The sequence below is a fragment of the Monodon monoceros genome, unplaced genomic scaffold, assembly GCF_005190385.1.
Source record: "Monodon monoceros isolate NGI ecotype Baffin Bay Population unplaced genomic scaffold, NGI_Narwhal_1 Super_Scaffold_7, whole genome shotgun sequence".
Taxonomy (NCBI): domain Eukaryota; kingdom Metazoa; phylum Chordata; class Mammalia; order Artiodactyla; family Monodontidae; genus Monodon; species Monodon monoceros.
The window spans coordinates 73,325,774-73,341,725 of record NW_021703784.1 but is presented as its reverse complement, the minus strand read 5'-3'; positions in this window follow the sequence as shown (position 1 = coordinate 73,341,725).

Here is a 15,952-nt window from a genome sequence, read left to right as displayed (position 1 = left end):
TAAGTAAAAGTATGAATTCTCGGGCTTCCCTGGTGGCGCAGTGGTTGAGAGTCCGCCTGCCGATGCAGGGGACATGGGTTCGTACCCCGGTCCGGGAGGATCCCACATGCCTCGGAGCGGCTGGGCCCGTGAGCCATGGCCGCTGAGCCTGCGCGTCCGGAGCCTGTGCTCCGCAATGGGAGGGGCCACAACAGTGAGAGGCCCGCGTACCGCAAAAAAAAAAAAAAAAAGTATGAATTCTCTTTAGGAAAGCACTTCAGGGGTGTCAGTATATAATGCATGAAAGCCTAAGCTGTATGAAAGTTAAGTGTATAAAATTGAGCAACACCTGCATGTGAACATTTTTTATTCTAGCAGCCTGATTAAATAGATGGATTTAACTCTGAAGAGGACAAGTTCATGAGCTACACTATGGAGGCCAGAAAAGACCTTGGAAAGTCATCTAATGAGTCCTTCTCCCTGGTATCTAAAGCAAGGGTATGGCAGCTCCAGTCTGTCGTTTGGATCAGTCGGCTTTCTCGATTTCTCTACATGCCAAGGCTTTAACTCTTACAGTAAGTGTCTCCTTTTGGGCTACTTGGCAATCATTTACTTTTTAACCCCTAAAAGTTTCATTTATTCCATGTATTTTCAACATCATTACAATCCATATAAAATAGCATGCTCTAAGTTATGGATCTTTGAATCAGGAGTCAAAAGACGTGCATTTTATCTTTGTCTCTGTCCCTTAATGAGCTAAAAGGCACAATGACCTTGAACAGATGACTTTGCATCCTTCCTTCCTCATCTGTGAATATTAAGGCTCTTAACTTGTTCCACCCATCTCCCAAAGTTGTTGGGAAAGTCAAACAAATCATATGCATGAAAGGACTTTGGAAACAATAAAAATGTAACAAATATGAGACAGTTTTATTGACTAGCAGAGGTAGTTATAGATTTACCAGTCGGTAAGGATATAGTTGTGGGATATTGTTTCCCCTGCAACAAAATGCTGCTTCAACCATTTCTCTGGGATTTGCAGGCATTTTCTCACTCCACACAGACTCCTCACTCACTACGTACTGGTTTCAGAGGAGGGGGCTAAGTCTCCTTATTTGCAATATTTATTTCTTTGAATCCTGACTTATTTAGGCCCTGGACTTTTACAATAAGCTCTAGTCCTGTTTACTAGGACCTTCATCGCTCCTACCATCTGACATTCTTCCCTTTCCTAAAAAAATGCTCACTTTACAGGCTGGCCTCTGGAACTATTGTGGTCATCAGAAAAGCCAGTACAATTCTGAGCACTTGGGTGGCATGTCTACTATGCCTTGTAACTAGAAAAATGCAGTTGGTTCCCAGACTGAAGAGATGGGGTACTGTCTCAGCAGAAGGCCAGGAACAAGAATGTTTTCATCTCTCTCATGCCTGTTTGCAACAGCCACTGAGATTACAAATGACGCCCTTCTTCCTGCAGTCTGCCAATGACTTTCTGTCACATATAAGGGAAAATCTAAACACCTTTCTTGTCAGTAGGAGTGCCACACTATATTTACGTGATCTAAGTCCATTTCCCACCTCTCCCATCACGTTCTAGCCATGCTGTCTTGTTGCTGTTCCTCAAACCGAATGAGCACTTTCCCATCATCTCCTGAGCACTTTGCACTGACTGTTCTCCCCATAAAGATCTTCCCACGGATGCTTGGTGGTTCGTTGTCTTCCATCATTTAGTTTTCTATGCAAATGTCACTTCCTTGGGAAGAACTTTGCTGACCACCCTAAGACAATAACCTTACATCACTATCCTCTTAGCTGGCATTTTTCTTCATAGCTGCTATCTCTTTCTGACTTTGCATATTTAATTGCTGATGCATATTTATTTTGGTATAAGATCCATGGAGCCTGAGGTTTTCTCAGTTCTCTTCTCTGTTGTACCTGTGGCACTTAGAATGGTGCCTGGCATAGAAAGGTTCTCATAACTATTTGTTGAGTGAATGATACGTCAAAGGTCTATCATCACATTTCCTATTCCCTGAGTCAGTGGCTGACTCCTCCCTTGCTCTCCTGAATCTGGGAGAATAATTGGATTACATACTTGCAGCAGCTTGTGGCTCAGTGCCATTCTGAGAAATAATTTTCTAATTCTGAAAAAAAAACATAAAATTTACCTAAAGAAACAACTAGAATCAGCAGAGATAGAGAGAGTAAATCAGGACTTTGCCTCACCATCGAAGCACCAATCTCTTGGCTTCTCTTTGAAGACATATTCTAGACCTTTGGCAAGCAGTGGCAGCAGATGACAAGAGGTAAGAAAGACCCATCTGTGCTTTAGTGCTACTATATTCTTGTAATAACAAGTGTCCTTTGGTATAAAGCAATCACATCCTCTTGTTTAAATGCCAGATGCTTAGGATTGTTATTTTTCTTTGGCATACACATAAACAGGAGATAAAAAAACAAATGAACCCATATGGTCTACACTGGCTGCATCAAATGAGAATCTGGATCTTGGGCCTTGAGTGGAGATACCTATATTACTATATTTCCCTTTCATCTTTCACAGATAAAGTTTCCCATCAGAGAAACTACACCCACTGGGTCTAGATTTTCTTTACCATTGTATCTTTTTTGAATCTTGTCATGCAGCTGAAAGAAGCTGTTGCCTTAAAGGTTATCCTTCACTGCCTTGTATCAGCCATTATTATATCCAGTGCCTCTTTCCAGATCTTCACAATGGGCCTGTGCCATTCTGAGTCTCCATCCATAATTCTGACTCTCCTACTCTTTGGGAAGTATGATATGGAAGAAAGAGCATGCATGTTAAAGTCAGGTTCTGGGTCAGGCAGACCTGTCCAAGTTCGAAGTGGCTGCATAAACTTTAGCTAGTGGGCTAACCTCTCTAAACCTTAATTTCCTAACCTGTATAATGGAGACAGTCATATCCAGCAAACAGTGTGTTTATGAAAATTAAATAATAATGCTAAGTCCTTGGCACATAGTATACATTAAAAGAATGCTAGTTTTCATCTTTGTTTTCTATATTCAATGATTTCCTTGCCTCTTTCATCTTCTTTCAGCAAAATCTCCCTTGTTATTCTCATTTACTCATTTTTTTTCATTAACTCTCTCTTCTTTGAGGTGCCCAGTCAAATATCCAGCTCCACACTAACTGCTTATTGAACATTTCTAAAGTCTTAAGTCACTTGTATGTTTTAATATTACTCTAATTTGAACAGATACAAGGCTAAATCAGTTTCCTCCAAACTAGTTCAACTGTCCCACTTATTTCAAAGTCACCAGGATTATCTCAAGTTGGTGATTAGTAATTATAATAGCTACTATTATTCAAATATGTATTAATTAATGTGCTTTGCATATATTACTACATTTATTCCTCATGATGATGTGAGGTAGGTACTTATTATCAGATACCTCTGTATGTACTACACATCTTGGCTCACCCTCTTTTAAAATTAACTTTATTGAGGCATAATGTACATTAGTAATTATAATTATATTAATAATTAAAATCACTAATTTTAAGTGTGCAATTAGATATATTTGTGACATGTATATAGTTATGTAACAATCACCACATTCACAATATAGAACATTTCCCAAAACTATTCCACACATTTGTAGTCAATCCTTTATCCAATCTACTAGGCTCTGGCAATTGCTGATATCCTTTCTATCACTAACTTTTTGGCTCACCTTTATATGCCAGTTTTTACTATAGCAATTAGTTATGCACATGTGCAGTTTGAAAGAATCTTGCTTTGACTCTACTGAGTATCTCATACTTCCTGACCGAGGGTTTTTCCATCACCATGAAGTGGGTTTCCTGCGCTTGTCCACTCCACACTATTCTGACACACACGCACACCTTTAAGTAGGAGAACATTAACACAACATAAAGCTGCTCTGACCAACTGGGAATGAGGGATAAATATTCCCCTTTTTTATTTCTTGGAGGGGCAATTCTGAGATGCATTTAACACAGCTCTTCAAGGGTTCATCAGAGGGATCTACCCCCTTTAGCCCTTGGATTGGCTTGTCTTCCTTTCATGTTTGTGTATGTTTGACTCTTCCCACCCTCAAACCACCCCCAAACCTTCCTTAAGATCAATTCCCAAAATAATCATCCTGTATATAAGTCTTACCTCGGGCTCTGCTATTAGGGGAAATCCAGGCTAAGACGAAATTATTATTTTTATCCCTATTTAAAAAAATGATTTAGTAAACTAAGGCTTAAAAAGGTTAACTGCCCACGGTTGCATAGCTATTAAAAGAGCGAGAGCTTGGACCCATCACATCCTGATTCCACAATTCGTGTTCTTCATTACCACATAGCTTTTCAAGGTGGAAACTAAAATCACCTTTGATTTTGTGCAATATTTTTTAAATGTATATCTAAATTACCAATTTTCTGTTATTTCTTCTTTTGAAATGTGTCACTCTTCAGTTATTGAAAATTATTTCATCCAGCTGGAAGTCACACTGGGTAATCTCCTACTGCTTTCACTTTATAGCCCCCGTCTTTGATTACTATGATAGCCTGATAGTCGATTTTCTTCCTTCCCATCAAGCAATACTGTTTATGGATAAGTGTGTCGGCTTTGGGGTTTGATGAAACTGATCTTAAATCTTAGCTCTCTCAGTTCTTAACCATACGATATTTGGTGAGACTCTTAATCTCTCTGAGCCTCAGTTTCTTTATTTATAAGATGGAGAAAATAATTCCTAACTCACAGGGTTGTTTGGTGCAATGAATATAATAACTCATATGTTTTCACTTGTTCAAATATTAAACCATGGGTTGCCATTTTCACTTTATTGTATTTGTTATTGTTGTTGAGTTGACTTTAAGTGGTAAAGTTTTTGAGAGGATGGAACCTTTTATTGTTAAATATATATCCATGCCTTTAATTTCTATGAAGGAATTTATTTTTATTAGTCTAAAACTTTTTGTAATCTATGAAGCAAATGAAAGATTTTTGGATTTTGAAATCAAATGCATCACGCATAAACATATCGATACAAATATTGCTTGAAGTAATGGAAGGAACTCTTAAGACCCAGCAGAATCACATATTGATTAAAGTGCTCCATTATGTAGCGTTCAGATGATCTGTTATGCTGTGGCAATGAAATAAAAGCTTCTGAGAAACAGTAATTTCCCATTAAAAGATGATATAATGCTTGGATTTAAATATGCTGTCATCCAATTCATGTTCCCTAAAATATACCCACTATTGAAATTTTAAAGGAGTCCTTAAAACTTGGGTTAAATAGAAAACCAAACTTAACTGAAATACAGGAGCTTCAAGTTAGTGAAAGCATACAGTTTTGTACACTAAAATTTGCCAGGCCTTTTATAAAATATGTTTGTGCAAATTTAGTCTATTTTCAAAGTACCTAATTTGGTTACAATTTCAACCATAAGTACAAAGAAAATGCAATTAAAGGGTATCACTGCCTCAGTGGTTACATCTGGCATTTTATCTACCTAATTAAATCCTCTTTCTAGTGCTCCACCCAAAGGCTACATGGTTTTAACCAGTAGCATAAGAAACATCAAGAATATCTTTGACTCCCCGCAAATCATGAGCATACTTGTAACTGAGCCTGCTGTGGTTTGTAATTTCATGTTTTAAGAAGAAAGTTCTTAATCACATTCTTTATTTAGTTCCCCCAAGTTAGATACTTATTTGTAGTTGCAAGCAGTCACTCACAGAGAAAATGAGCCCACCCTGCTTGATTACATACTTGCTTTACATTGAGGGGTTGGCTCTATCCCAGAATTGCCAGAAAAGTCATCTTCAAAGACAAAGAAATGGGAGTCTGTAAAAGAAAAACAGGCTGCTTCAAAAGTTTATTGATCAGCATCTCATTGGGATGAGATCATTGTGCATTTAGAGGTCATTTTGCATGGAAATATGAAGCAGAAAGGAGGTAGACTTCCACCTTAATTTTATCCCCAGTCAGTACTTCCAATGCACCCCCATACCCCCTGTCCCAGCAAAGTATCTTCCCTTATCATTTCCAGGGATCCTCAAAGAGCACCTGTCAAACATTCTCAAAACTCAGTCTTTCTGCTCAGCCACAAGCAGCATATAGCACCTGCTACATCTCACTCAGCCCTCCCTTGTCAAAATCCAGCATTTCACAACTGCTTGAGGGAACTTCAGGGGACCTGTGATAATACATGCATGTAGTTAAACTAAAGCTGCTGAGGTCCCTGGAGGTCAAAGCAGGATATTTTAAGGAAGGGAGGGGAATGATCCGCTGCTCAATTTTCTAACAACCGAGTCCCACAAGGGCAGTGCCAGTTCCTTGGCTCTTGCTAGGTCCCTCGTGACAGGGGCTCCATCGTACCCTGATTCTAATTCCTCTCTTACCCAGGAGCTCTCATATGACCCAAGAGGTGTGGTGGGCAGCAAACATGATCCCATTGCCTCTACCCTTTCCATCTCTTCCATTGCCTTGGCACCTCCTTCTTGAAAAAAACAAAAAAAACAAAAAAAACCCTTTGTTCTTCCAGACAAAGAGACTTTTGGCAAGAGAGAGGAAAGTCACATAACCACACACACCTCCACTCCAGGTGACATGAGCATAAGGAAAAAGTAGAAGGAAAGGAGACGATTATTGGTATAGTGCAAATCTGCAGCTGTCAGTGATTACACCTCCTTTCCTGAGGCTGATCCTCTTGTGCTGAGGAGCCATCAAAGATTTTGAACTTGTAGCTTTTGTATGACTTGCTATATATTTCCAATGCCTAGGGGAAGTTCACTTCTCCAAGTCTTGGTGGGATATTAGTTGATGAGATATTTATAAGGTATAGCTGGCAGACTTTGGCTCAGTTCAACCACAGGATTTGAGTTGAGAATGGAAAGAACAGCATCTGGTGGTTACATTAGCCCTGTAAAAGAGGCTTCAGGAAAAGTGCCAGCATCCATTTAGATCTGCTCATTTTGTACCTATAGAGGCTAAAAGAAGGCCTAATGGAAGAGAAAGGATTCCAGTTTCAGCCTAGGAAGGAAGCCAAGGACAATAACAGAGGAAAAGGAAAGTGAATTAGTTTGAGGAATGCATTCAGGGTTAGAAACAGAGAACTGGAAGGTGTTGGGGAAATAAATGTGATATGTAAAATATATATAGGTGATGTTGTATTAGTTTGCTAGGGCTGCCACTGGATGACTTAACAGAAATTTATTTTCTTACAGTTCTGGAGGGTAGGAGTCTAAGATAAGGTGTTAGCAAGTTCAGTTTGGTTCAGTTTCTATTTCTCCTTGGCTTGCGGATGACCATTGTTTCTCTGTGTCCCTACATCATTGTCCCTCTGTGCACACTTGCCCCTGGTGTCTCTTTGTGTATCCAGATTTCCTCTTCTTATAAGGATACCAGTTATATTGGATTAGGATCCACCTTATCAGCCTCATTTTAACTTTTTAATTCTTTAGAGGCCTTATCTCCGAATACAGTCACGTCCTGAAGTATTGGGGCTTAAGCCTCCAACATATGAAATTCAGGGCAAACACAATTCAACCCATAACAGATATATATTCAGGATAATGAGCAAACATGATTTTTTGCACAATTGAAACACTAATTCATGTTAGTCTTTCACTGTCCCTTAAATATTTGTTTGGTAGAGGTAAACATTTCCTAACCCTGGATGGTATTTAGAAAGAATCCAATACTTTTCTGCTTTTAAAGAGTTAAAATATCACTTAACTTTACAAAATATTATTTCAATTCAGTAATTAGAATGTGCCCATTTCCAGATATCAATTAAGTGATTCAATTTTTATTGAAAGATAAGATTTCTTACCTCCCTCTATGCTAAGGTCTGTAGATGGCAGCTGCCTGCCTTCAGGAAAGAGGTTGTATAATTGACTCCTTCATCTCTCTGCCCTTCTCCTAATCCACTTTCTAGCTGATGTTTTTGGTTTCTAGAGGCAAAGCTGAGAAGAAAGGAAGTAGAAGTGAGGAAAGGCATTGTCTTAGCTTGTGCTGCTATAACAAATACCATAGACTGGGTGTCTTAAACAACAGATATCTATTTCTCACAGTTCTGGAGACAAGGAAGTTCAAGATCAAGGTGCTGGTCAATTCAGTTCTTGGTGAGGGCTTTCTTCCTGGCTTGTAGAAAACCACCTTCTCAATGTGTCCTTGTATGGCCTTTCTTCAATGTATGTAGGTGGAGAGAGAGATCTCTCCTCTTCTTACTAGAGCACTAATCCCATCATGACCTAATCTAAAACTAATTAACTCCTAAAGGCCTTGCCTCAAAATAGTCACACTGTGGGTTAGCCCTTCAACATATGAATTTTGGGGGACACAAATATTCAGCCCATAATAGGCACAGAGGCATCCTGACTAGGCTGGATGGCTTCATGATCTCACTTGCTGACAAATGTTATTGGATCCTTAGTGACTACCATTGTTGAGCACCTCTCTCCAGCAATTCCCTTGACCTGGGTGGCCACTTCCTCATTCCACGTGGTTGCTTATAGCACATATCCTTAGCCCCCAAGATTCTGTCGGCCATATCCAGCTTCTTGCAGCTAGGGCTCCTCTACCTTTCTAGGCAGCTTCGTTGGTCAAGAAACTAGGATAACCCAATACTGCCTCTTGCTCCTGCATGGTTTACAACTGGTTAATGGGAAAACTCTCTCATTCCCCTTGCTTCAACAAAGCCTGAGAGTTCAGGCCTATCCCAGTGTAACTCTCTCTACCTTGCTGCCATAGACTGTATTGGTACAAATCATTTACTGGTTGTCATTTTCTTAATTACAGTAACAAATTTTAAGTCTTGTGAGTGATCCTGTGAGTACTTGTCTGCCTGATAGGCTTCAAGTAAAGGTTTAGCCAAGGTCTGGGGTGGGGTGGCTGGAGGACTCACAGTATAGAAACAGCTTTCTCCAAGAAAATCTCTTCACCAATTCTTCTGCCTGCTCTCCAATCCTTCCATATTCTTGATTTGGTTGCTACTTTCAAGTATCAGTTAAAATATCTCATCTCTTTTATTTTGGGATCCGGTCAATTCACACATACACTTACCCAAAGAGAGTCAGTGACTGTGAGAGAGAGAAAGGGAAGTATGAAAAGTATTTAAAGAGATACAGATAGAAATAGAGGGACAAGGATAAATAGAGAGGTAGAAAAAAGGGAGGAAGGAAAGGGGAGAAAGAGACAAAGAATGAGAGAAATATGCTAAGAATATTAAAGGTATTTATGTAGGAATGGTGAAAAAGATGATGTAGGTATTCCTCTTCATACATTTTGTCTTTTCCAAATATTTTACACTGATTTTTAGAATAAGCTTTTCATTTTAGAATAGCTTTAGATTTTCAGAAAAATTGCAAAGATAGTAGGGAGAGTTCCCATGTACCCCTCAATCAGGTTCGCTTATTATTAATATCTTACATTAGTGTAGTACATTTGTTACATTTATGAACCAAAATTGATATATTATCATTAAGTAAAGTTCATATCTGTTCAAATTTCCCTACTTTTTACCTAATGTCGTTTCTCTTCCAAGATCCCACTCAGAATGCCACATTACATCTAGTAGGTCACATCTCCATAGAATCCTTTTGGCTATGATATTTTCTCATTCTTTCCTTGTTTTTGATGACCTGAACAGTTCTGAGGAGTATTGGTCAGGTATTTTCTAGAATATCAGTCAGTTGGGATTTGTCTGAACTTTGTCTCATGATTAGATAGAGGTAAAGTGCCATTTTCATCCCATTATATCGAGGGTAAGTACTATCAAAATGACTTATCATTATTGATGTTAACCTTGATTACCTGGATGAGGTAGTGTTTAGTAGATTTCTTTACTGCTGTTACTCTTTTTCATACCGTCCGCTTTGACAGGAAGCCCACACTTAAGGAGTAAGGAGTTATGCTCCATCTCCTTGGGGACAAAATCAAGGCATAAATTATTTGGAATTTTTCTGCATAGGAGATTTGTCTCTGGTCCCCCATTTATTTACTCAGTCATTTACTTGTATCAGTATGGACTCATTGATAATTATTTTATACTTTGAGTAATATTGTAAAAAACAAAGTAAATATTTCTAATTTGGCATCAAATTGAAATGTATTAATAAGTCCAGAAGAACCTTCATATTAACTTTTTTCATATAAGCTAAATTTAACCAAATATAATTAGCTTTGTAAAAAGTAATTTTTCAAGTAACATAACTAAAAGAAATAAAAGAACTAACCAAATTAATTTAAAAAATATTTTTAAACCAAACAATTTTTGAACTATACCCTTATTCTAAAGACAAAAATATATATAAACTAGTTTTGAACTCTACTCAGTAGGTTTGTATTTCACAGTAGCATGAGTCTAGCAATTCGGAAACTACTTTTTGCATATTGCAGTATTGAGCTAATGAGGAAAGACATTGATGATGTTTGGAGCCAGGATTGTCACTCTTAGAGAAGGGAGATACAAACATAGAATAGTGAAAAGCTAGAAGGAACCCCGTAGTCTTAGATTAGAATTTTCCATGATTGAAACAGGAAAAGTACAAGATGAGCTTGGAACACTTTGTGGTGCCACAAAGTAAGGAAGTGCTCAAAAAAAGATGGAGATGTCAAAATGATGAAGGCCTAGCCTGAAGAGGCTTCCAGTGGCCAAATCTGGCATAATTGGAATATCAAAATAAAGAATTATGGTAATGAATTATAATCCATTGATTAAAAGAAGAATCCATGTGCCTATACTGCTGATAAGTAAATTGGGGAGAAAGGAAAAATTTTACAGTAGAAGAATGCCAACTACTAAAAGTAGAAGGAATGATGGTATTAGAAAGTCACCATCTTGTGATTATCATAGCAATAATTGATTCGGGCATGAATCATCAAAGGATGATAAAGCTATGATGTAAACTTTGATGAGAAATAGGATATAGACATTATCTCAAAATATCTTCCCAGAAATTACTTACTAGTCACCAAAAATGGGACATCTGATGTGATGCATTACCTCATCAATATCCCAGACAAAAAAGTATACTCTGAATTGAATTATAAGAAAAAAACGGCACAAATTCTTGTAAGACATTACACATAATAACTAGCTTGTAGTCTTTGAAGAAATCAATGTTGCCAGAGACAAAGAAAGCCTAAAGAACTGTTCCAGACACTAAAGAAATACTGAACGCAAATGTATTGTGTAACCCTGAATTAGTTTCTTGATTGAAGAAAAAAATTCTAAAATGGAAATTTCTGGTATATAGGTGAAATTTTGAATATGGAATGTACATTATATAATAGCAGAAAATTTAACACAGTAGTAGAATTACTAGTGGCCAGAAAATCATAAGACAACATATATTCAGCTTCAATAGTAATTAAGCAATGCTATATAAGAAAAGATTATATTATTCAATGTTGGTAGGTACATAACAAAATAAGTACTCTGATATACTACTCATAAGTATGTGTCTTGGTGTATGATTGGATGGGTGGATGAATGGATAGATAGATAGGTAAATAGACAGATAGTGATATATCTTTTAACCTGAACATTTTCAGTTATTAAATGTATCCTAATAAGAGCTATTTTTACTATTCTTGCATCTTTGGGGAAACTTTGATTTTTTTTTTCAAAATACAATTTACAGATGTTTCTTTTCTCTAATTATAAGATTGGTATGTGCCCATTCTAGAAAATTCAGAAAGTATGAAAAATTTTTAAAGAAAATAAAATGTATCTGTAACCCTACTGCATAAATCTAACCACCATTAATAAAAGAACATTAAAAAATGTATTGGGAACATACTGTGTATATAATTTTATTTCCCATTAAAAAAATTTAACATTATATCATAATGTTATCAAATATCATTTAATAGTTTTTGAATACCTAAATTTTAATGACAACATATTCTGTCTATGGCTAAAACAGAAGTTTATTATAGCATTTTCTTTACTGTAAGGTATTAAGTTTATTTCTACTTTGTTACTATTATATTGCTCTGGCAAATATCTGTACATTCATATTTTACATATCTCTCATTTTCTTAAGGTAGATTTAAAGAAGTAAATTTTCAGGTTAAAAAATCTATCTATCATACAATGGAATATTACTCAGCCTTAAAAAAAAATGAAACTGAGCTATTTGTAATGAGATGGATAGACCTAGAGTCTGTCATACAGAGTGAAGTAAGTCAGAAAGAAAAAGACAAATACCGTATGCTAACACATATATATGGAATTTAAGGGGAAAAAAAATGTCATGAAGAACCTAGGGGTAAGACAGGAATAAAGACGCAGACCTACTGGAGAACGGACTTGAGGATATGGGGAGGGGGAGGGGTGAGCTTTGACAGGGCGAGAGAGAGTCATGGACATATACACACTAACAAACGTAGTAAGGTAGATAGCTAGGGGGAAGCAGCCGCAAGGCACAGGGATATTAGCTCGGTGCTTTGTGACAGCCTGGAGGGGTGGGATAGGGAGAGTGGGAGGGAGGGAGACGCAAGAGGGAAGACATATGGGAACATATGTATATGTATAACTGATTCACTTTGTTATAAAGCAGAAACTAACACACCATTGTAAAGCAATTATACCCCAATAAAGATGTTTAAAAAAAAAAAATCTATCTATCTAAACACATGCATCTTCACATTGTTTTCTGGAATTGGTTTTTGGTTTTTGTTTGTTTGACCAGTTTAATACCCCTGCCAATGGTGTATGAGAGTATCTATTTTGCTGCATATAATATTTACTAGCATTTAACGCTTAAATTTTGTTTTTGTTTAGATTATATTACTTTTTTACTATTATAGATAAACTTTTTTCTTATAATTTTTTTGCCATGCTACTTCTGTGAATTGTTTTCATGCTTTGCTCACATTTTTGTTGAGATGTTAGAGTTTTTCATTGATTTATGTGACATATATATGTATGTGTGTATATATATAGAGAGAGAGAGAGAGAGAGAGAGAGAGAGAGAAAGAGGGAGAGTTAGAAAGACAGAGAGATACGTGCCAATATACTATAGCTAAAGGTATAAAGCTGGACCTATAGCTGGAGAAAAAAATAGAAATAGAGGCATAAGTATAGAGGGAGGGAAGAAGGAAGGAAAGGAGAGAGACACAGAGAGAGAGGATAGCAATGAAATATATGATATAGATATAGATTTTTCATTATTTTAAGATTCCTGAGGAAGATATCATTTTTTTCTGGTTGATTTTTATTATAATTCTTCCGATAGTAATATGTTTCTCTAGATTAACATAATTACCTTTTCCGTTATCTTAAAGCAGCGTGTGTGTTCTATAGAGAGATACTTTTTTTAAGAGTGCATATAGTATATTATTTTAATGTAACTTTTTCTTGCTCCCTTTAGTGAGAAAATCTACTTATGTACCCTTTGTAAAATCTCTGACCTCTTTTTCAGCATTTAGTGCCCTCTTGTGTTTGCAAAGAAGGGATGACAATATACTTTACCTCTAATTTGTTTCCTGCTTATCAGGATTCCTTGGTATGCATGAATTGTATCAATACAGACTGAGCTAATGCTTGAATATTTTCACATTTACTTCAGAAACAAAAATGAGTGACAGACAACTAGTTATTTGGGGAGAGTTCTGGCATTAAAAATTATCTGGGATTTCCATCTGGCAAATGACAGAATGAAATTGCCTGGGAAACTTAGTTACCAGAGTGACCCTCCTTTACAAAGTCAGAAAACGAAATATTCACATTCAGTCTGTGAAGTCCACTGACTTGATAATGTAGCAAGTATTGTAAGAATAAAAGCAGCAGGAGGGAAAGGGAACTACCAGGGGGAAGAAAGGAGGAGAGGAAAAAGAGCAATGTCTCTTTGTTGTCAAAGGACTACCATATTCTTTCCAGGGGATTCACTTCCTCTTCGTGATTTTTCATTTTTCCATCTAATATAGAGATTCTACACTCACCACCTCTGCAGCTTTGGGTTATTTCATTTATTTAACATGGGCTTCAGTTTTCTTCTCTGTACACTGAAATTTACCTAGTTCAGTAATTTTCAAAATTTTTGAGGAGGAAGAGGAAGAGTAGGCACTTATAAAAACAAAATATTCCACGGAAGTCTAATGTAAAACGCAGAGAAAATCAAAGTTAACCCAGTTCAAGTGGAACAGAGAGCATGGAAGGTGTTTGGTTCCCCCCCATTTAACCTTCCCGCTAGTTTACCTCCCAGTTGATCTCTAGATCACTTCTGAGGCTTCCTAAGTGCTTGAGGGACACATTTTGACCAATAAGGGCAGCAGAAGGGAAATTCACAAAATGCCTCCTCTCCATACCTGTGTAAATGTTACCCTAAAATGCAGTAAGTCTGCTCTCTATAACCGATTTTGTGTTTCAGAAACAATGTTTCTTTTGTATTTCAGTAGTATTTCTTTTTTAAAAAACATCTTTATTGGAGTATAATTGCTTTACAATGGTGTGTTAGTTTCTCTGTATAGCAAAGTGAATCAGCTATACATAAATTTATATCCCCATATCTCCTCCCTCTTGCGTCTCCCTCCCACCCTCCCTATCCCACCCCTCTAGGTGGTCACAAAGCACCGAGCTGATCTCCCTGTGCTATGCGGCTGCTTCCCACTAGCTATCTATTTTACATTTGGTAGTGTATATATGTCCATGCCACTCTCTCACTTCGTCGCAGCTGACCCTTTCCCCTCCCCATGTCCTCAAGTCCATTTATTTATGTGCTTAACAAATACTTAAATGATAACCAGACATTACGGTACATTCTGGGGGTAGAATAAGTTGATTGTTCTCTGTTCTACAGGGGAGATAAAGATTAAAGAAATGATAATATAAATGATATAACATTATGAAGGTGACACATTAATGAAGGAGAGGTCAGTGTTACCATGAGAGCATATGATAGGGCGATTCTATCTAGACAGCAATATCAGGAAGGCTATTTAGGGGAGATGAATAAAGTGAGAGCTAAAGACATGTTAGGAGTGACCTGGGTAAAGCAAAGAAGTAGGAGTATTTCATGCAGAACACAGGGCAAGAAGGAGTGTGGCACTTCAATTAATTGAAGATGGCCATTGTGGCTAAAACAAAGAAAGCAAGGGGCAGGGGAAGAATGGGATGAGTAGGTGCCAGGACAAACAGAGCCTTGTAAACTACTCAAGGATTTTGATCTGCATCCTAAGAGAGAAATAGATGGCTATTAAAGTGTTTTAAGCAGAAGTGACATCATTTGATCACTCTAGCTATAACATGATGAAGGTATTATTATGGTGCCTTGGACTGGAATGTGTGCATGGAGGCAGAAAAAAATAGATATAAGGCAAAAAATTGACTCAACATGGTGATGGATGGGAGAGGAAAGTATCAAGGATAACCCCAGATTTCTGTCATATTCAATTGAATGGATGAGACATGTACCATCACAAGAAGGATAAGACTTTTGGAGAAGGAAGGTGAGTCATGACTGTGGTTTCGGTGTACTGTGTTTGAAGAGATTTTGAGACAATTTGCCAAGTTGACTATTGGAAATTCATACTTGAAATACAAAGAACCAATCTGAGCTGGAGATAAGATTTGGGAGTCATCTACGTTTAGGGAGGAATGGACACATGAGCATAGATGATGGTTCCAAGAGAAAACATGCAAAATGACAATATAATAGGGTCTCTGATAGAACTTTTGGGAGCTTCAACATTATATATCTAAGTAAAGGATGAAAAAGAGTTCAAAGTTAACAGCTGTAGCTATGACCAAATCAAGAGAATATCGTGTCCTGGGATCCTGAGGAAGAAAGTATTTCAAGGAGTGCGCAGAAGAATCAAACAATACTGAAAAGTATTGGATTTAGCAACAGGAGGCCTTGAGTGCACTTCATGAGACCTGTTTTAGCACAATGATAGAGGCAAAACTCCAGACTGCTGTATTTAGAGGACTGAGTAGGAGCTAAGTTGAAACACTTCTTTATAG